This window comes from Talpa occidentalis, unplaced genomic scaffold (genome assembly GCF_014898055.3).
Source record: "Talpa occidentalis isolate TD23 unplaced genomic scaffold, MPIMG_talOcc4v2.1, whole genome shotgun sequence".
NCBI classification, from domain to species: Eukaryota; Metazoa; Chordata; class Mammalia; order Eulipotyphla; family Talpidae; genus Talpa; species Talpa occidentalis.
Window position 1 is genome coordinate 100,628,493 of NW_026555331.1, and position 21,250 is coordinate 100,649,742.

The 21,250-nt window shown below is 40.5% G+C and overlaps 2 long non-coding RNA genes and 1 other non-coding gene across 4 annotated transcripts; 2 read left to right on the top strand and 1 right to left on the bottom strand.

The window, feature by feature from the left end:
• Positions 1-1,377: 1,377 nt before the first annotated feature.
• On the bottom strand, positions 1,378-21,052 carry LOC129145324 (uncharacterized). Of its 2 annotated transcripts, XR_008550768.1 has the most exons (4): positions 21,002-21,052; positions 15,091-15,180; positions 2,591-2,692; positions 1,378-1,549 (listed from the first exon to the last, which is right to left on the bottom strand). It is a non-coding gene; the product is annotated as an uncharacterized LOC129145324 (long non-coding RNA). The 2 variants fall into 2 exon arrangements; XR_008550767.1 differs by lacking the exons at positions 15,091-15,180; positions 21,002-21,052 and adding an exon at positions 3,229-3,327.
• Positions 16,290-19,872, top strand: LOC129145325 (uncharacterized). Its single transcript, XR_008550769.1, has 3 exons — positions 16,290-16,313; positions 18,457-18,493; positions 19,080-19,872. It is a non-coding gene; the product is annotated as an uncharacterized LOC129145325 (long non-coding RNA).
• On the top strand, positions 18,552-18,625 carry LOC119251934 (small nucleolar RNA SNORD93). The gene has a single exon (XR_005126664.1). It is a non-coding gene; the product is annotated as a small nucleolar RNA SNORD93 (small nucleolar RNA).
• Positions 21,053-21,250: the final 198 nt, after the last annotated feature.

Sequence of the window (21,250 nt, forward strand, 5' to 3'; positions counted from 1 at the left end):
TTAGAGGTATCCTTGGCAAAAGAGCTAACATCCTCCTTCCTGGTGGGCAAGAACACTCCGAAGACCAAGGAAAAATGATAACTAACATATACTGGGTACTTAGTATATATATACTTGAGCTGCACTAAGTGCTCACATTCCTTAATTCATTGAATCCTCATAACCCTAGAAGATGTGGTCTATAGTACCATTCTCATTTTAGAGATGAAGGAAACAGAAGCACAGGGAAATGAAGTAAATTTGCCCATACTCAGTAGGATCTAAATAAGCCCAGGATAAATAAAATGAAAATTAGGAGTTCTTAGACCAGAGCCTTAAAAACCAACCACAACATTAGACTATAGGAAAGAAGCAACATAGAACTAGAATGTTGATTACTGACAATGTACAACTCTCTGAGTTATAATCACCAAATGTGGTGAAACATAAAAAGATGAAAGGCAGTCCTCCACTTAAAGATTTTATGATCTCAGAGAGTAAAGCAAGCCTGTTAATAAATTATTTGTCCATATTGACTAACCTTTGGAAAAAAATAAAAACAAGATTAAACACATAGACCCAGGAGGGACAGCTCTGTGTTTGAATCCTAGCTCTATCACTTAGCTGTGTGATCAAGGTCAAGTTGTTTAACCTCTGTGAGTCTGTTTTCTCATCTGTAAAAGAAGACAAGTGCCCACCTCAATTAGTTGTTATAAAGATGAAGAGGTAATAAAAAGACTTTACTTGCTTAGCTAAGTAAAGTCACGATCAAAGGTAAGATATTACTATTTTTGATGGCTTGCTGCTTGCTTCTTTATTCTTACTGATTTCCATACAAAGATCGACTTTTTCATAAGGTTTTTTTCTAACAGTGACCATGAACTGCTGCATCTACTACACACAAAGCCATTGCATCTGCTATATACAATAGAGTGTGAACTCGTGGAGGAGTGTATTTTATACTTTGTCTCCATTAAATCTTAATATAATGCTATGCAATGGAGAGAATTTAACAAATATCTTTTGCTCTGAAGAAAAGTCATGTGGAGCTGAAATCACACATGCCAAGATTTTAATCCAACTCTGCTATTTACTCAAAATGAGAACCGTAAGAACCAGCTGATTGCATATCAGAAAAGCAAATTAATTCACCATGGTTACCAGAGCAACAGGGCCGATTTTCCAAAATGCAACCAAATATATGAGCGAAAATGAAAAAGAAGAAGAGCACAAGGGGCTATGGTGATGGTTCACAAGTGATGTGGTAGTGGGAAATTTATTTATGGTAACAACACCTGGGGGGAGAAATCAAATATTATACAAAAATGAACAACGATGTAAGAAAATAAAAAAGTTCAACAAAAAAATGAAAAGAAAGAAAATTTTACCATATATTTTGTTTTTCAGAAATGTTATATACAAAAATATAACAATATTCAAACACCATGTGCTTTCTTGAATTTTAACTATTACTTTGTCCTCTTTTTTCTGCCCAGTACTTTGGTTGAAAAAAATTTTCTTATTGCCACAATACAGTTTTGGATTCTTCAGCACATCAGGTAATAAGCATCTGTGTAAAATAAAATTTCCACAAAGAAGAGATTAGTGAAACGGCATCACTGAGTTATCCACCAGATATAAAGGGTCTGCCAAGAAAGGAGTTTCAGAAAACTGTTATGCTCCCACAAGGACCTGGTTATCTTATTTGGTGACAGAGTACACTATCCTTGATAAGAAAAGAGAGTCTAGAATAAGGGCCACTTTTGTAGGGCATACAATATGTTGTTATAGGAATTTAGAAGAGATAAAGTCACAGAGACTTGGTCTGTTCAGGCAAAACTTCGTAGAAATAAGCCCCAGCTGGTTTCTGTGGCTCAGGAAGAGAAGGAGCAGAATTAAGAAATACCAGAAAGTGCATGATTATGAGAAGGGTAAAATGCTTTAGGTGGGACAGAAATCTCCAGGCAAGAAATGAGATCAAGTTGTAAAAAAGAACCTAAATGTCAAGTTAAGAAATTTGGATTTTACAACAAAAAACTATGAACCAGAGACACTTTTTGGGGGGTGGGGGGCGGGAGGGGAAGGATTGGGGTCAGAATGGGGCGTTTGCAATTGTATGGGGGAATATAAAAATAAAATTTAATATTAAAAAAAAAAAAAAAGAAATTTGTATTTTAGCCAGAGTGGCTGGAAAGCTGCTGAATATTTCATGGGAAAAAAATTACAAGATGAAAGCATTTATCTTTTAAGGTTTAATTTTTTTCAATTTTCTTTATTTTGTTAAAGAGGAAATAAATTCAGTCTGAATTTAAAAGGTACAAAAGGGTTTTTTGTGAAAGGTCTGCCTCCCACTTGCTGCTCACATTTATCCCTGGCGGCAAACCACATTTACCATTTTCCTATATAGTCTTTCAGAGGGATCTAAGCATATGAAAACAAAGAAGCAAAATTCCTCCCCACCTCCTTTTTTTGCAAAATGGAATGCATACATACTTATTTTCCTTGCATTTGTTACTTAAAAATATAACTTGGAGATTATTCTGTATGAATACACAAAAGGAGTCTTCATTCCCTTTTTTAAAAATAGATGAGTTGGTACAAAAGTACATACAGTTCGAGTTCTCTCTATGTCTTTGGCACAGGGTTGCCCAGTTCTTGCAAGCAACTCAATGGTGTCTAATTTCTTATATATCCTTGTAGAGATAGTCTAGGCCTATGGAAGCAAATAAACATATTCATTCTTCCCATCTCTTTAAAATAAACAAAAAGTATGCACACTATACATTCACTAACTTACATTTCTTTTGTATTTAGAAACCCAAGTAGTGTCTTTATTTTAATTAATAATATTGTACAAGTGTCAATTTCCTGATTTCGACAGTTTTATGGTTATATACAATCTTACTATTGGGAAAAGCTGGGTAAAGAAAGCTCCTGGCACACAGGAATTAACTGTACAATTTTTGAATTTCTTTATAAAGTTTTTAAAAGTATGTCAAAAAATATTAAGAATATTTATTAGTGATTACATAAATAACTTGCCTTTTTATAGATGCATAGTATGTTAATAAATAAAATAGTGACAACTATCCTGTGAAAGCAAACTATTTCAGATTTCCTTAAAATTCCTGAAAATTAGTAACAGTGTCCATCTGTCTATGCTCAGACCGTGGCTCCTCGGTTAAGATTGGTCTATGTGGGCAGCTTTCCTGCCTGCCTGTGACTACACAGGTGTTTACTTTCACAAACCTTTTCCATTTGCAAAGCAGCAGCAGCAGCTCTTTCTGCCCAACTGTTTCTGCAAGTATCTTCTTCTCCTTTCTTCTTTTTTTTTTTTAATAATAAACCTGACCTTTTGGATAAGAAAAAAAGAGGACTGATCTATGTCAAAACCATGTAACCACAATAAAGATTCAAGCAGGAAAGCAGTGACTAAGACATTCAGAGCACAAAGTCCTCATCCTAGTCCTGCTGGTCACTAGTTGTCTGACATTGAGCAGGATATTTAATAACTTTCCAGTCTATTCTCTGGCATCAACTTAGAAATTGTCTGCCCTGGTTCGCTCCCAATTATCTTGAGGGTCAGATGAGATGGCAGATGGAACATTACTTAAGTTGAATCCACAGTGCAAATAAAATATTTAGCAAGTATGGGATCTTGCTGGTGGGTTAGGGGTTGTCTCAGCTCTATCACTATGACCACCCACCCTGGTGGTCTGAGTTCAATCCCTAGCCGGGGACTAGCCCACATGGTGCAGCGGACCTCTCCTGTCTCGCCTGCTGCTCCCCTTAGCAGTGTTTTCAGTAGATCTGCCTCCTCTGCTCCCCACTCTATCTCTGGTGAAACCTCTCACCCCCCGCACCTCTGGCCTATACTCCCAGTTCTTCTATGCAAAAATAAATAAGATGAGGGGCGGAGCAACATGGCGGCGAGGAGACTCTGCGAGTAAGATCTCCCATTAAAAAAAGTTAATAGGGAGGAAAAGCAGCAGGTCCCAGTGAGAACTGGGACACGGAAGATAAACGGGTGACGCCAGCGAACTGCCCGAAGAAAGTGGCCATAAAAGAGGACCAGAAGGGAGGGAAGCGCAGAACCCTGCTCCCCTCCCCCGCCCACAGAGGCGGCACTCTCCGACCGGCAGAGAGGAGGAAACAACAAACCAAAACGGCCCACAAGAACAAACGACGCAGCAAGCTGGACTGTGAGTGAAAAGGAACTATTGCAGCCACCACACCCCGTGAACGGGAGCTGAGGCGAACCCTGCAGGATCCGCCGCGGCGGTGAGCGAACGGCTCCGGGCGCCATTAGAGAAGAACAAAGACCCCGGGAGACGCGCACACAGCCCGGGCTGCCGGTAAGCTGGCGCGGGAACGCGGCGCACTCGGCGCGCTTGAAAAGCAAGTGCAGACCTGGATCGCGGCTGCCCAGGTCCCCGCGCCTGCGACCTAGGCTTGCGGGGAGACGACCTAGGCTTGCGGGGAGACACACGGAGGTCCTCACTGAGGTGAAGGTCCCTCCCTGAGTGAGCAGGAACCAGGCGCCCAGGCGCGGGAGCAGGGTGCAAAAGGCGCCATTCCCGCGCCACTGAACTGGGCTACAGCCCGCATCCTGGAACTGAGGGCTTTGAACTGAGACCCGGGGCACGAAAATTCGGGGCGTGGTTTCTCCACGACGGTGGGGCACAAGGCAGACACAGCACCCCAAAGCTGTTGAGGTGTACCCTACCATTCCCGCTCTGTTCTCTGTCCCACGGGGTGGGGGGAGGCGAAAAACAGCCCCCCAAGGACAATAGGAGAGATCTCTGGCGCCACCTAGCGACCAGGAAAAAAAAAGTCACTAACACCCTATAAAACAGGACATTTCTTAAGACTGCTTGAAAAGGGCAGAAGGTTTCTGGAGGACCCAGTGGCCAGCCGGGAAGTTATTCCACGCCAGGCCCCTTCCGACCAGCAGTCTGAGCCCACAGAGGGAGCAGGCACCCACGTCCGGGGCAGACCGGGTGCGCAGAAGAGTGTGCCTGAAACCGGAGGCGCAGGGACTGCATCCCGCTTCGCCATTTGAGAACAGGGACATTTCTTCAGTAAAAACTGCCTAAAACCAGCAGAAAGCTCCCCCAGAAGACAGAGATGGCTCCTGGAAGAGCCAGAGGGGAGCGGAGAAGTTCACCCAAGATGTCAGTCAGTCCGAGCAACACAGTGTCCCAACGCATACGACAAATTAGAAAACAGACAGTAGGGAGTAGAAGAACCACACGCAACCTAAAAACTCCTCAGGAAAGAAGCACACCACAAAAAGAAAACCATTCCCCAGATTGCAACGACAGCAACTTGGAAGAACTTCTGAGCCTTCCAGAAAGAGAATTTAAAATTGCCATGATTAAAAAAGTGATAGATCAGAAGAAGGAAATTGAGTCCCTAAAGAGGGAAGTAAGAGAAATGCAGGAGATCAAAGAATTAATGGAGGAACTAAAGAACTCTGGGAAAAGCAATGAAAGCAGAATAGATGAAATGGAAGAACGAATAAGTAATCTTGAAGACACAGAAATAAAAAGAACCAAAACAGAAAAGGAAAGAGAAGTACGAAGGAAAAAGAATGAAGAAAGACTTCGGGAACTATCTGACTCCATGAGGAAAGGAAATATAAGAGTTATAGGAATTCCAGAAGGAGAGGAGAGAGATGTAGGAACAGAGAAAATATTCATGGATATAATTGAAGAGAACATCACAAATGAGAAGAAGGAGCTGAAAATTGATATACAAGAAGCAAGAAGAACACCAAACTTCCACGACGAAAGGAAAAACACAGCAAGACACATAATAGTAAAGCTCCCAAGAATCCAGGACAAGGAAAAAATAATGAAGCTGACAAGAGGGAAGAAACAGATAACATTCAAAGGAAAACCAATCAGGCTGACATCAGACTTCTCTGAAGAAACACTACGGGCAAGGAGAGAGTGGAGGGACATAGTCAACAGACTCCAAGAAAACAGATGCCAACCAAGAATACTCTATCCCGCAAAGCTCTCTTTCCTCCATGAAGAAAGAATATGGACCTTCCCAGACAAAGAGAAACTCCGGAGTTTCATTGCGACTAAACCCCCACTCCAAAAAATACTACAAGGAATCCTAAAGCCAGAACCTCAGAGGGACGAATAACAACGAAAGAAGACCAAAAAAAAAAAAGTTATTAAAAGAATAAATAAATAAAATCAAAGGAAAGACAAACAATGGCAAATACAGATGCTAACATATCAATATTAACTCTAAATGTAAATGGACTAAACTCTTCAATAAAAAGACACAGAGTTGCAGCCTGGATTAAGAAACAAAACCCAACCTTTTGCTGTCTCCAGGAAACACATTTAGCTACAAAAGATAAAAATAGGCTCAAAGTCAAAGGATGGAAAACAATCCTACAAGCAAATGGGCCAAAAAAGAAAGCAGGAACAGCTATACTTATATCAGATAAAACAGACTTCAAACTCAAAAAAATAAAAAGAGACCCCAGTGGTCACTACATTATGATTAAGGGGACAATACTTCAAGAAGAAATAACACTCATTAACATATACTCACCAAACGAAAGAGCACCAAAATATATCAGACAACTGTTGTCCTCTCTGAAAACAGACATCAGAGAAAACACATATGTAGTGGGAGACTTCAACACACCACTATCAACAATGGATAGATCAACAAGACAAAAAATAAGTAAAGAAACTAAAGCTCTAAATAAGGACCTAGAGCATTTGGGCTTAACAGACATCTATAGAACACTAAACCCAAAAAAAACGGAGTACACATTTTTCTCAAGCGCACACGGATCATTCTCCAGGATCGATCACATACTGGGGCACAAGACAAACATCAACAGATACACCAAGATTGAAATCATACCAACCATCTTTTCTGACCACGAAGGCATCAAACTAGAAATAAATCATAAAAAGAAGGCAAGGAACTATCCTACCTCATGGAGATTAAAAGCCACACTACTGGAAGACCACTGGACTAACGAGGAGATCAAAGAAGAAATTGAAAAATTCTTTGAATTGAATGACAAGGAGGACACCAATATCCTAAATGTATGGGATGCAGCAAAAGCAGTAATAAGAGGAAAATATATAGCAATAGAAGCTCACATCAAAAAACAAGAAAGAACTCAAAGAAACAACCTAATCTCGAAGCTCAAAGATCTAGAAAAAGAACAACAAAAAAACCCCAGAACCAGTAGAAGAAAAGAAATAATAAAACCAAAGCAGAAATAAATGAAATTGAAACTAAAAAAACAATCCAAAAGATCAATGAAACCAAGAGCTGGTTCTTTGAAAAAATAAATAAAATAGACAAACCCCTAGCCAGGCTCACAAAGGAAAAAAGGGAGAAAGCACAAATACACAGAATCATAAATGAAAGAGGAGAAATCACAACGGACACAGCAGAAATCAAAAGAATAATCAGCAACTACTATGAACAGTTATATGGAAACAAGTTCAACAATCTAGAGGAGATGGACAAATTCCTACAACTCTACAATCACCCAAAGCTAGATAAAGAAGAAATAGAACACCTAAACAGACCAATTACAAGCAGCGAAATTGAAATGGTAATTAAAAACCTCCCCAAAAACAAAAGCCCAGGACCTGATGGATTTACAAATGAATTCTACCAAACATTCAGAGACGAATTAGTGCCTATCCTTCACAAACTCTTCCAAAAAATTGAGAAGGAAGGGACAATACCAAACACGTTCTATGAAGCCAATATTACACTAATACCAAAACCGAATAAGGACAACACAAAAAAGGAAAACTATAGGCCAATCTCCCTAATGAACACTGATGCAAAAATCCTCAATAAAATTTTAGCTATCAGAATCCAACAATGTATCCATAAGATAATTCACCACGACCAAGTTGGATTCATTCCAGGGGCACAAGGATGGTTTAACATCCGAAAATCAATCAACGTTATCCAACACATCAACAAAAAGAAATATAAAAACCATATGATAATATCAATAGATGCTGAGAAAGCTTTCGACAAAGTGCAACACCCATTCATGATAAAAGCCCTTGAAATTCTTGGGATACAAGGAACATACCTCAACATCATAAAGGCCATCTATGACAAGCCAACAGCCAGTATCATTCTCAATGGTGAAAAGCTGAAAGCAATTCCATTAAGATCTGGAACAAGACAAGGATGTCCACTCTCACCACTGCTTTTCAATATACTACTGGAAGTCCTAGCCAGAGCAATAAGACAAGAGAAAGACATCCAAGGAATCCAAATAGGAAAAGAAGAAGTCAAACTATCACTATTTGCAGATGATATGATAATATACATAGAGAACCCCAAAATCTCCACAGAAAAACTAATTCAACTCATCAATCAATTCAGTAAAGTGGCAGGATACAAAATCAACACGCAAAAGTCAGTAGCCTTCCTATACACAAACAATAAATCTGAAGAAGAAGAAATCAAAAAAACCACCCCTTTTATTATCGAAACAAAAAAAATCAAATATTTGGGAATAAATCTAACAAAAGAGGTAAAGGACCTATACAAAGAAAACTATAAAACACTGTTAAAAGAAATAGAAGAAGACACAAAGAAATGGAAAGACATCCCCTGCTCATGGATTGGAAGAATAAACATTATTAAAATGGCCATCCTACCAAAAGCAATATACAGATTCAATGCTATTCCAATCAAAATCTCAATGGCATTCTTCAAAGAAATAGAACAATTATTGATGAAATTCATATGGAATCACCAAAAACCCCGAATAGCCAAAGCTCTACTGAAAAAAAAAGAAGGAAATGGAGGCATCACACTCCCAGACTTCAAACTATACTACAAAGCCATAATCATCAAAACTGCATGGTATTGGAACAAGAACAGACATACAGACCAATGGAATCGAATAGAAAATCCAGAAATAAACCCACAGATTTATGGTCAACTAATCTTTGACAAAGGAGCGAAGACTATGCATTGGAGCAAAGAAAGTTTGTTCAATAAATGGTGCTGGGAAAACTGGGTCGCTACATGCAAAAGAATGAAGCTTGACCACTACCTCACACCATACACAAAAATCAACTCAAAATGGATTAAAGAACTAGACATAAGACCTGAAACCATAAAATACATAGAAGGAAATATAGGCGAAACACTACGGGATTTGCACATCAAAGACATCTTTACAGACACATCACCCAAAGCAGTGATAGTGAAGAGAAAGATAAACAGCTGGGACTACATCAAATTAAAGAGCTTCTGCACAGCAAAAGAGACAATAACAAAAACAAAGAGAAACCCCACCAACTGGGAGAACATTTTTGCACCCAACACTAATGATAAAGGACTGATCACAAAAATCTGCAAAGAGCTGATGAGACTCAGCAACAACAAAGAAAATAATCCAGTCAAAAAATGGGCAGAAGAGCTAAAAAGAAACTTCTCTGAAGAGGAAATGCAAATGGCCAACAGACATATGAAAAAATGTTCAACATCACTTGTAATCAGGGAAATGCAAATCAAAACTACCATGAGATACCATCTCACACCAGTGAGAATGGCACATATTAAAAAAACTAGCAACAACAAATGTTGGCGAGGATGTGGAGAAAAAGGAACTCTTGTGCACTGTTGGTGGGAGTGCAAACTGGTCCAACCACTATGGAGAGCTGTGTGGAGATTTCTGGACCTACTAAACATAGAGCTTCCATATGATCCAGCAATTCCACTCCTAGGTATTTACCCAAAGGACACAGAAACATCAATTCCAAAGAGCACCTGCACTCCTATGTTTATAGCAGCACTGTTTACAATAGCTAAGCTTTGGAAACAACCCAAATGCCCAAAAATAGATGACTGGATCAAGAAGATGTGGTACATATATACCATGGAATATTACTCAGCATTCAAAAAAGATAAACACATGCAATTTGCAGCAACATGGATGGCACTGGAAGGGATCATGCTCAGCGAAATAAGCCAAAAAGAAAAAGAAAAATACCGGATGGTCTCACTCATAGCAGGAATCTAGGAAACTTAAATAAGGGACCAGGAAAATGAATATAAGAAAGTGAAAATCAAAATCAACAAAAAACTATGAACCAGAGACACTTTTTGGGGGGTGGGGGTCGGGAGGGGAAGGATTGGGGTCAGAATGGGGCGTTTGCAATTGTATGGGGGAATATAAAAATAAAATTTAATATTTAAAAATAAATAAATAAATAAATAAATAAAATCTCAAAAAAAAAAAAAAAGATTTGGCAAATATGACTATCACTTAAACCTCATATCATAATCTTCTATCTACAACCAGAGGTAGTAGGAGTTGTCTCCTGACAGATTCCAGTTCATTTTAAGGCATGTCAAAGAGAGTTGCATTCTAGTCCATATTATTTTTCTTGTAAAATAAAATGACTTTCTGGGACCTTCTGTTTTCTAATACCCTCACTAAAGACAATCAGAAGGCATGCCACTCAATAAGAATGATAAGCATTTTTTTTGCTTTTAATGGCCATTCTGCCTCACTTCGATGGCCTGTTTCATACCCCATTCAACAGGTGATCCTTAGGTAACAGTATATTTTGCAAAAAAATTATCCTCTTGAATTCATTAAGTAATTTCACTTAAAAACCAGACATTCCAAAGTGTTCTCATTCGTGTGAGAATGTCAACAAAAGGCAAGCTCATCTGGGCAGAAAAGCAGAGTGCAGCATTTATTTTTTATCCAAAGGGGCAAAACTCACTTCACATTGAATTTCTCCAAGAAAAGACCACTATTCAGTCAACACCTGCCTTTAAATTTTTTCAAGCTAAATATTTTCCCTTCTATATTCTCTGGTGCAGACTTGGAAAGGTTCAAAGCTTTGGAAAGAACATGCAGAGAGGCTCAGTGCCTGCTGCAGATTCTCTCTCAACAGCACTTTTAAACTAAGATGGAGACGTTAGTTGGGGTTTGATTCAAAAATGAGGCTGAACTAAGTCAAAAGGGAGGAGACCCCAGAAGTCACAAAATGAGGAATTGGAGACAGCAGAGGATGCCAGGACTGATCCTGCAGACAAGACAAGACTAAAAACAGGGATGTGGGACTAATCTAGGGTAGAAGTTAAAGAAAGGTACCATCTGCAAGAGAATATAGAGAGAGAATATGGCTAGAGAAGGACTCACATAAAATGCCCAATCAAGAATGTAGGATAAGAAGCACAAGCAGCCAGGGGGCAGAAAGGACGGGAAGGAAAAGAACCAGAACACGCTCACCCTCAAGCTCAAAGGAAACTTCTAGGACCAAGCTGCAGACCAGGCCCAGGCCCCTCCCATGCCTCTCCTAGAACCTTTTCCCTGGCCTCTAATAGGCTGTCCTCCCTGTCAGATTGTAATTCCTTCCAGAACAGAGGGCTGTAGTTTTCACCTTCTTATCCAGCCTCAGCAGCAGCGCCTCTCACGGTGGCACTCAATGTATGCACTTCGAATTAATAAGTTAGTTGATATCAGTTCCTAGAAACTTTATGTGACCCACAGTGTCAGATTCTGCGAAGGAGTAAGCTGTTCTTCTTAATGTCCAACCATTTCCCCTTGCCTTGTATGTGACTACACATTGTTAGGCAGAGGCAACCACATTGCTTCAAAAAGAAACAGGATTGTTAAAGCTGAAATGAAAATAATGGAAACAGTCCATTTCAGTTTTTAAAATAAAAAATCTACAAGAGCTTTCGTGATTTAAAATATCACAAATATGATCCCCAGGTTAGGAGGGTCATATTAAGAGGTTACCATGGTTCCATCTTCCTGATGGCCCTGAATATGCTATGCAGGTTCCCACCTCAGGGATATTATACTTGTAATGCTATTTTTAAAGCGGAGCAAAGAAATAGAAAGCAGTGGAAAGAGGAGTATTTGGGATAGGATGGCCAAGGCAGGTGACATTGCAGTTTTGACTTAGGTAGATTCCCAAGGCTTACCCAAACCAAGAGCAGCATTATTGTGAGTGACCAGGTCACAAGTTTTAGCAGCAAACCCCAGAAAAGACCCAGCACTGGCACAGCGTCATCCTAGTTGTCAATTTGTGGCAGGCAGCACCCACTGCAGAAAAGGCCAGTTGGAATACAAAAGACAGGAATCAGCCTGTCTCCCCACTGTGCCCTAAGCACTCCCCACACACATTCACCAGATGCCATGGAGAGGATTGGGGAAGGGAAAGCAGAAATGCAAAAAGCTGGGCCTTTGACAAAAATAGACTGAACGTTTAGCTGAATGTTTACCTCAAATGCCTGTTTAAATTATTGAATCTAAATGCATTTGACTTGACTAAAATGTAAGGCCCCTTACACCCTACCTAGTGGAACACAGATTTTTAAGGGTGAATAGATTAGCAACAGAAAAAACACAGAATAACTTTACTGTGGATAGAAAGATGCTGTCACCCCAATTTGAAGGCTGCCTCTGGCAAGGAGCAGAGAAAGAACATAGGAATTGGAATAAGAGGAAGCTAAACAAGTCCTGCTGTTTCCTCCCAAGTGTAGCAGTCATGGTCACACAGATGTGTAACATGTGGACTCTCGAGTCCACATCAAGAACTCTGGAGAGAACAAACTGATTGATTGTTTTTACATTATAAATTCACGAAGCTTAAAGCATGACTTAGGAGAAGCCATGTGCTGCATTGCTGATTCAATTACCCAGTACAAATTTGTATCCAAATTTGGATACCCAGTGGCCAGTTTCACACTTCCAAATGAGGGTTATAAGAATGCACTAATCAGAAAGGACAATGCAATCAAACAACTTCCCACATTTATCATCATTTCTATGAAGGGCATGTTTTAGCAGTTGACTACATGAGGTTCAGGCAGCCAGAGATTTATATACAGAAATTACTCAATTATAATCCCTACCCCCTTGGAATTTAAACTTGGCAGTGTTGATTTGAACAATAACATATATATACAACAAAGCCCATCTGTAATTATTCTCTGTCCCACACACCTACTCTGGGATCCAGTCACAAAGAAACTCTTTTTCAAGTCCTCTCAGGAATTATATACACACTGTTCTCACCACCTGAAGCTCCATCCAGATTAAAGTAGAGACATGGAACATGGGGTTGGGACTACAATCTCTTAGGACTGAAAGTGGGGGGATTGCTTTTCATATGCAAAGGAAGAAGCCCACAATTTTAGACACCCCTGGACATTACTCTGTCAATTCTTTTATTTGTGGTAATGTGCCTAGTTTTACTTTTGTTTGATGTAATCTGTTATCTCTCTTTTTTCTTTTAATGCATTTCAAAGCATCACTTGCTGCTACAGGAAGGCATGTGATACAGATCTAGCCAATGAAATGTAAGTGGAAATCATCAAATGAGGACCATCTCAGAGGCTGCCCACCACAATTAGATTCAGAAAAGAATGGAAAAAAGAACTGGAGACAAATATAGACAATGCTTTTGTGGAGTTTTGCTGTAAAGAGAAACAAATGAGAAGTTGGATGAAGAAGGATGTGAAATTAAAGAATGATTTTATTTTATTTGTTTCACAACAAACTATCATTCTTATCAATAAAGGTGATATATTTGACATATTGAATATGTGACTAAATGGAATTCTCTTTTATCCTTTTATTTATATATTTCCTAGAAGTAATAAGCACAATGCTCAGGTTTATAAATAACAAAGCTAAGATTTTTTTTCTAATAATCTGTTTTGAGATTAGTGGATCAAGAAGATGTGGTATATATACACAATGGAATATTGTTCAGCTGTCAAAAAAGATAAACTCATACCATTTGCAGCAACATGGATGGAGCTGAAAGGGATTATGCTAAGTTAAATAAACCAGGATATAGATGGTGTTATTTATATGTGGAATATAGAGAAACCAAACACAGGGTCAAACAGAGACAAACATTAAAACCAGCCCTTGAAAGCTGACCACAGATCTAAGGCATCCAGAGAGGGAGGTGGAGGAGTGGAGGTAGAATTCTTTGGACTATGCTGGAAGACTTTTGTTGATTTGACGGTGGAAGAGCTACAGTGACCACACCTGAAGGAAAATATCCTATACTGTCAAAAAATGAACAAGTATATAATACAGTAGTACTTCATTAAAAAACAATAATAATTAATAAGATTAAAAATAGTTTGTTTTGTACCATGTGGGGAATCACAAACAAGAGCACAATATCTAAGGGCTTGTACATTCTCTAAGTGCTGAAGTCAGTCACACAGATGAGGCAGATGAAACCAACAGACCTCAGCTAGGGCAGACATTCTCTCTTGGCTTGAAAACAAGTCTACTGGGCCTCCCCGGTGGCACAGTGGTTGAGCGCTGGGTTGCGAAGCTGCCAGCGACCTCTGCGGCGCCGGTTCGATCCCCGGCTGCTCCCCGGCCACCTGAGGAGGGTCCCACATGGCGCGCAGACCTCTCCTGCCGCCCGCTGCTCCCCTCAGCAGTGTACTTCGGTCCCTCTGCCTGCTCTGCTCCCCGCTCTGGCTCTGGTGAATTCTCTCACCCTCCCGCACTTCTCACTGTACCTAGTGTGCTTGTATAAATAAATAAATCTTAAAAAATAAAATAAAATAAATCTTTAAAAAAAAAAAAAAAAAAAAAAAAAACAAGTCTACTGCTGCTTGGAAAAAACTGGATGCTGGACAGAGATCTGCACATGGCAAATGGCCCAATGGCACCGTTTAAAATGTTACCCAACTGGAGCGATCATTTAAATCATAAATAATGTCTGCCATTACTTTATTTTGTGACTCCACATTACAACAATACAATAAAGTATGCACTTAGTACAGAGACAAAAGTAAATGAATGGGCTGATTAATTTGCAAAGCAAATGTCCTAGATCTATGTCTGATGTTATTCTGTGAGAACAAGTGAGTCTTCAGATCTCCTGGGAATAAGGATCAGACAACTACAGGGTTTGGGGAGGGTGATAAATGTGCTTTTTAGCCCTTCCACATTCAGAATTAACTCAGACATAAGGCACAAAACAGAAATTAAACTGTTAGCTTCACTACTGATAAGATGTCTACAGACCTGAGTCTGTTCTACTTTCCATCTCAGTCTAGACCTTGGGTCACCCTTACCTCATACTGATCCTGGGTGAGGAAGGAAGAAAAAGTGAGTCCTCACAGCTTACCGCTTTCTGTGTGGCCTCCTGCAGGACCGGCTGTCACCTGCCATAATAGACAAGGTAACCAAAAGTTTCAAGTGAGTAAAATGCAGGATCATGTTATTTCAGGGTTAATGAGAAACATAATCTTTCATTCAGTTTGGGTACCCCCCCCCAAAAAAAAAACCCAAAAACATAAAGATAGAGGTATCAATAGTTATGATGCACCCAACTGACCGTATGCTGAACCAAGAAAACCCTCAATGGCTTCCAGAATCCAGGATTCACCTTCTGGCTCCCCCTCCCATCAGACACTAAGACTATCCCACTGAGGACAGAGGTCAGGCAGAGGATGGAAACCTGCAAGCCTGCCACAGTTTGCATCAGAATTCATGTTAGCACAAGATTTTATTGAAATTCGTTCCCTGGAAAGGAATGAAAGGAAAGGGTGGGGGAGGCCTGGGGCACTATCTGGCAGAAGACGGGGAGAGGGGGCAGGAAGAGGGAGAAAGGGGGAAGTTTCCCCTCCAGCAGCAGCAAAACTAGCCAGAGAGTTGCTCACAACCTTCCAATACCCTGGGACCCCTGCTCGACAAGCAGTTCGCTGTATGTGTGAAATACCAAATACACTATGAAAGAAAATTCAGCAGGTTTAATCAAGCACTTACAGGACATCAATTCCCACTTGGCATCAAGTCCCCCTTTTGAAAGGTTCACACCCCACCCGCAATAATGCCCATAGTTCCTTTAACAGCAGTCAACCTTCTGTTACATGATTAGGCAAGAGTCTTGCAATTAAAATAAGCACAAAGGAGGTGACTGAAGACTTTAAGGGGGGCGGAGCTGGGAGGGGAGTAAGGGATGGAGATACTGAACATTTGAGTGCTGGGAACTTCAGCGAAGCTGCAATGAGGTAAAGGGGAGAGCACTCCCAGGGACGAGTTTGAAGCTGAGGTCGCGCGTCCTTCCGCAGGCTCGGAGGTGGGGCTGGGGACCCGGGAGCCACCCGCCTTGCTCTCCCCAGGCTGCGGCCAGGAGGCGCCCGAGGGCTTCTCGGCGCCGCTCGGCTGGGCGGTGGCTGGGCGGGGTGGGGCGCTTGGGCAACTTTTTGGTTGGCTGCTCGCGTGCTGACGGCCCAGGCCCTTTTAAACTTGGGTTCCCAGGCGCCCTTCCTTTTAGACGTCGGCGCACGACCCGGTAAGTGCTTTCCCACCCGCTGGACGTCCGAGGCGACCACGTGGGTGGTCCCTGCTCGGGTGCCCATCCGTGCGGCCGGGATTGGGGTTCAGCCTCTCTTCCGTGACTTCTTGGGAGAAGCCCTCCTTGAGACCCGGAGCGGAACGCCCAAGGGAGCCCCCCTGAGGGCCCCTTTTGGGTAGCGAGTCCTCGTGGTGCCCGGGTCCCTCTTCCCTGGGATGCACCTTCGTGGTCCCTCTACCCTCGCCGCCCTATTTCCCCAGTGGCCAGGATGCCCGGAGTCTCTAGTCTGTAATCCAGACGTTCAAGGTATCCCAGCCACAGGGAGCTTGGAGCTTCAAGCTGCTTTTTTCATGAAAATACTCCATTTTGGGACCCAGACTAAGCGGGGGCGGAGGCGCAGAGCCCAGGAAGGTGCCCCAGTTCTTGGCTGACTCGCGGTTCCCGCCTAGCCCAGGGCTCTGCCGCCAGGACTTAAGACAGTTTAGGAAGTGGATGAGATCATTGATGTCAAAGGCTTTAAGTTTCCGTTCATAGCAGTAGAATTTCCCTGTGTTAAAACAACAACAATGTGGGGTAAAAGTAAAGGTCTGACTTTTTGAAGCTATTTATAAATGGAGCTGCCCCCGTTTAGCGAGTAGAAATGAGCGCTGAAGAGCTGTGCAAAAATTTTGTAGGTTTTTCTAAACGGGGTGAAAAAAGGAAAAGTGAGTTGTTTCAGGCAAGGTGGTCGCCTTCCTTGGGGGGTGGGAGGTGGTCTATTAGGCAGATTACCTCTGCTGGAACGACCAGACTGACTGGTTGGTTACATTCGTGGAAAAGACTGAAGCTGCAATTGTTAGATCTTGGTTTCTGATGTAGGACTCAGCACAAGTAACTCCATTTGGGGCCTCTTGTCTATTTTTTTTTAACAGATATTAGCCACTGAAAGGAGGCAATTTGTTCACATAGCCAGCCTCCCCCTCCCCCAAATGCCCTTCCTGCTGCCACTTTGCTTGTAGTTGTTTGGAAGGTCTAGGGGTATTTCAGGAGCAGGTAAATGGTGTGGAGTTTAATGAGGGAGCCCCGGATATACCTCCCACAGATTCACCTTTTCAGAAGTGACCTGTGTTATCACAGAACCCTCTTGCAACTTTTTTGGGGTGTAAGATCCATCGTGTTTTTTTGTTTAACCCTGGCATTTTTAAGTGTTTCTTTCTGGTACACATTGCTGTACAGAGGGTTATTTAATGAATTTAGTAAAATTCGTAAAGATCTACAGTAACTGATGGAGGAATCATTGTAACTATCATAAGTACCACTTTGTCTTCCCTTGTGAAGCTTGTGGAGATGACATGTTTCCCTCACCCAGGCTACCAAGTGGAACAGAAATTTTACTATTCCTTACACAGGAAAAAAGGAGAGCGTTGTAGGCTGTGTTCTAGGCACTCCTTTTCCAGCCATATAGGTGAGCTCAAGACAGAGGGACCCCAGCCCTGAATGCCTCAATCACTGGTGAAGACCACAACCCACAGGGGAATGCAATGGGCAGGCTTTAACAGTGGCTTTAGGTGATGGGAATTCCTGCTGAGCCCAACTGCTTAAATGGTTCTGGCTGAGAGAGAGCCCTGGGTTGGGAGAACTAAGCAACTTGTCAAGGAAGCAGCTTGCGCCAGTGTCTATTTAAGGGCTGCAAACAGAGCAAGTGCTGAGGACTGTTCTCAGAGTGCTGGACTCGGCCTCTGCTGGGTAAACAAGTTTCCAGCTTCCTCTGGTTTTTAAATTTATAGAAGGTTTGTTTCCCTTTTTTCCTAGGTAAACAACTGTTGCCAGTAATTTTTTTTTTCCTAAAATTGATAACTATTCTATGCTAGTGTAGCAAAGAGGTCATGATGGACAGATGGTGGCTGCTGGCATTGTATTAAGTAGAGTCTCAGGATCTAGGAAGTTTATTACCTCAAATTTGTTCCTGACTGGAAAGGACAGAAGATTCCAAGTGTCAAGAAATGTGGAGAATGTAGCTTTTTAAGAGGAATTCTATTCAAAGGTAGCACTTTATTCATCAAAGATGGCTAGTAGATTGCCACAATAAAAGCCATTCTTCAAAATATAAGCAAACTGTAGAATCACTGTATATTAACTTTGTTCTTTTCCCATTTTCTAGCAGGCTCAGTGCAATTCAAGATGCTGATAAACTTAAGGTATGGCTCAAATGGGGAAAAAATTTACTTGAACTATGAAATAATTGAATACAATTTTTGGCCAAAGATGAGAAATCTAATCTGACTGGATACGCTTCTGTTCTGATGGGTTAAAGGATTTACCTGAGGCCAACTTGACAGGCAATAGTTTACTAAATGCAGTCTATATCTCCCCACCACCTTAAAAAGTATGTTTTAAATAATAAGGAAAAAATCTTTAGTGAATCGGTATTACTTTGTGTTGAAAATGGTTATTTTAGAAAAGTTGTATTTTTAAGTAAGTGATATCTTCAAAATGTTTAGGAGTTTCGGTGGATTAAAGTATTGAGAAACTTTTGAGTTTGACTCTTCCAGAAGGTTGAGGTGAATTGTTAGCAATATAGTAAGATAGAATTTTGAGGTAAATTTGCACTTTAATGTCAGAATATTATTTATCTGAGTTGACATTGTGTAGTATACTCGAGGATTCTATGTACTTAGCTTTATAGCATCACAGCTTTATGAACATCTCTAGAAACGACTATATCAATAGTATATTGTTTAGTAACTGCTTATCTAAGTGCCTATTGTTATACTTCTTTTACAGGTCTGGTGCTTGAAAGACAGGATTATGGCCCTTGAAGTTTTCAAGGAGATAGGTGTGTTGGAACATGATGACTGATGCCTGCAGAATAGAGGCTCTGCTTTCTTGGTTTTCTTTATGATGGCAGCAGGGGTGACTTTTGAAAAGGTGCCAGATATCTGTAGGAATATCTATGCCCCATCGAGAATTTCCATATAATTAATTCATTTCCATAATTTAAAGTAGTTTTTCTGTCACCCAGCCCCTCAACTTGAAGTCTGACATACTAACTAGACTATTCAACAGCTATCTTAAGACAACTTTGTTAACCATATTTTAATTTACAGATTATTTTAAAATTATATTCTTTTGACTATTCCGAAGATTATATATTCTTTTGTGGCATGTTCTTGTATATTGCTGTTGAGGAATATATGTGGTAATAGTGAGCTTCATTTTACCTTAGGTCTGTCTCGTACTGACCAAAGTATCTTGCATACCTGTAGTGTATAATGCTACATAGTAGGCATGCATGTAATGCCACCTTTGTTTTATTGCACAAAGAAAAATTTTTCGTAGTGTCTTTAAAACCTTGCACTTTATGTGCTTGCATGTTGTTCCTTAGAGCATTTATTTAAATGATTAGTGACCCTTTTGACAAAATGTGATTGGTGGATCCCAACGGGCTGGGGTTGGTTGCAAAGAAGCATGAAGGAATTTGGAAGAATCTTCTAAATCTTGGTAAGGTTGGTAATTGTGTTTGTCAGATTTTAGGAAAATTTATTGAATGTAAATTATATTTAAATAAACATGACTTTGAAAGCTTAACCTTTCTGGTGTCTTACTGTCATTTCCAATGAAATCTTTGAGAAAAGTCTTCTGATATACTGAGATGTTGAAAGTGGCAAAATACCAAATCACTCTGGAGTGTACATCACACAAGTGACTCAGGCACAATAAGTATCTGAGAAAAGAGGGTCAAAAGATACATTTTGGCTCACCCATTGAGGGTATATAATTTTTCTTTATGGATGCTTCAGGCAAAAACATGTTCTCATGTCCTCCACCATAGTCCACCAGGCCTCCACCTTGTACTATCCCTCTCTAGTTTCAATTCTTCAGTCAGATTTTTTGGGTTTGGTCTGGTTAAATTTTGTCTTTGTTTTACTTATGTTCCAGAAGAGTGAAGTCATGTATGTGATTTTTATCTTTATTTCTGCTCAGCATAATCCCCTCTAGTACCATCTGAGTTGTGAATGACAAAGTTTAACCTTTTATAACCGAATAGTATTCCATTGTGTATCTTTATCCATTTCTCAGTTGTTGGGCCTTAGATTGTTTCCATATAACTTGGGAATTGTAAATAGTGCTGCAATGAATAATAGGAATGCACATGAATAAGTGTTTTTGCATTCTTCTGGGTAGATAATCTAGGAGTAGAAATTCCAAGGATATTTAGAATGGCCTTGCAATATTGACTAGCCAGGGAATTAGAGAAAGGAAGACCGGTTTTAGCTGCTGAATAATTGGACTTGGGTTGATCTCAAAGCTTTTTGTGTAAGCCACATGGCCTGCTCCTGAAATAACAGGTCTGAACTCTGTCCCTTTTTCTCTTGGGATAGACAAGGGTACTTTTCAAAGGAGGGATGGGCCAACTTTGGTTGTGAGTCATTGTTCTTTCCTGGTAGTAGGACTCACCGCAAAGCCTGTTGAGCCTTGCCTCCAAGACCATGGACACTTCCTAAGAGCTAATTTAGGCATTCTTGTCTTAGGAGCAGACAATGCCCTTCAGGCTTCAATGTCCTTGTGCTTCCAGTTTTCATATATTCCTATTCTTTCTTCCCCCATATCCTTTCCCTTGTACCATTACAACATCAAAAGTCCAATAACTTAGTAAAGAAAAGTAAGTTTAACATGACCAAAGAAAATAGAATGAGGACTTGTACCCAGTCTCACAGTTCTTCAGAAAGCAGGAATGGAAGAAGGCCAATACTATTAAGTTACCAGGCTGTTTTTTGATGCTCAAGTACCCTGAAGAGAAGTAAAGCAAACACGGAATTGAATAAATGCTTTCAGAGAATTTATTAATTCCAAAGGAAGGACTCAAATATAAAGAGAAAATGTGATTGAAATATGATTTTTTGTCAAGTTGTATGACTTCATTGAAAATGTCAACTCTTATTTAAGTACTCTAG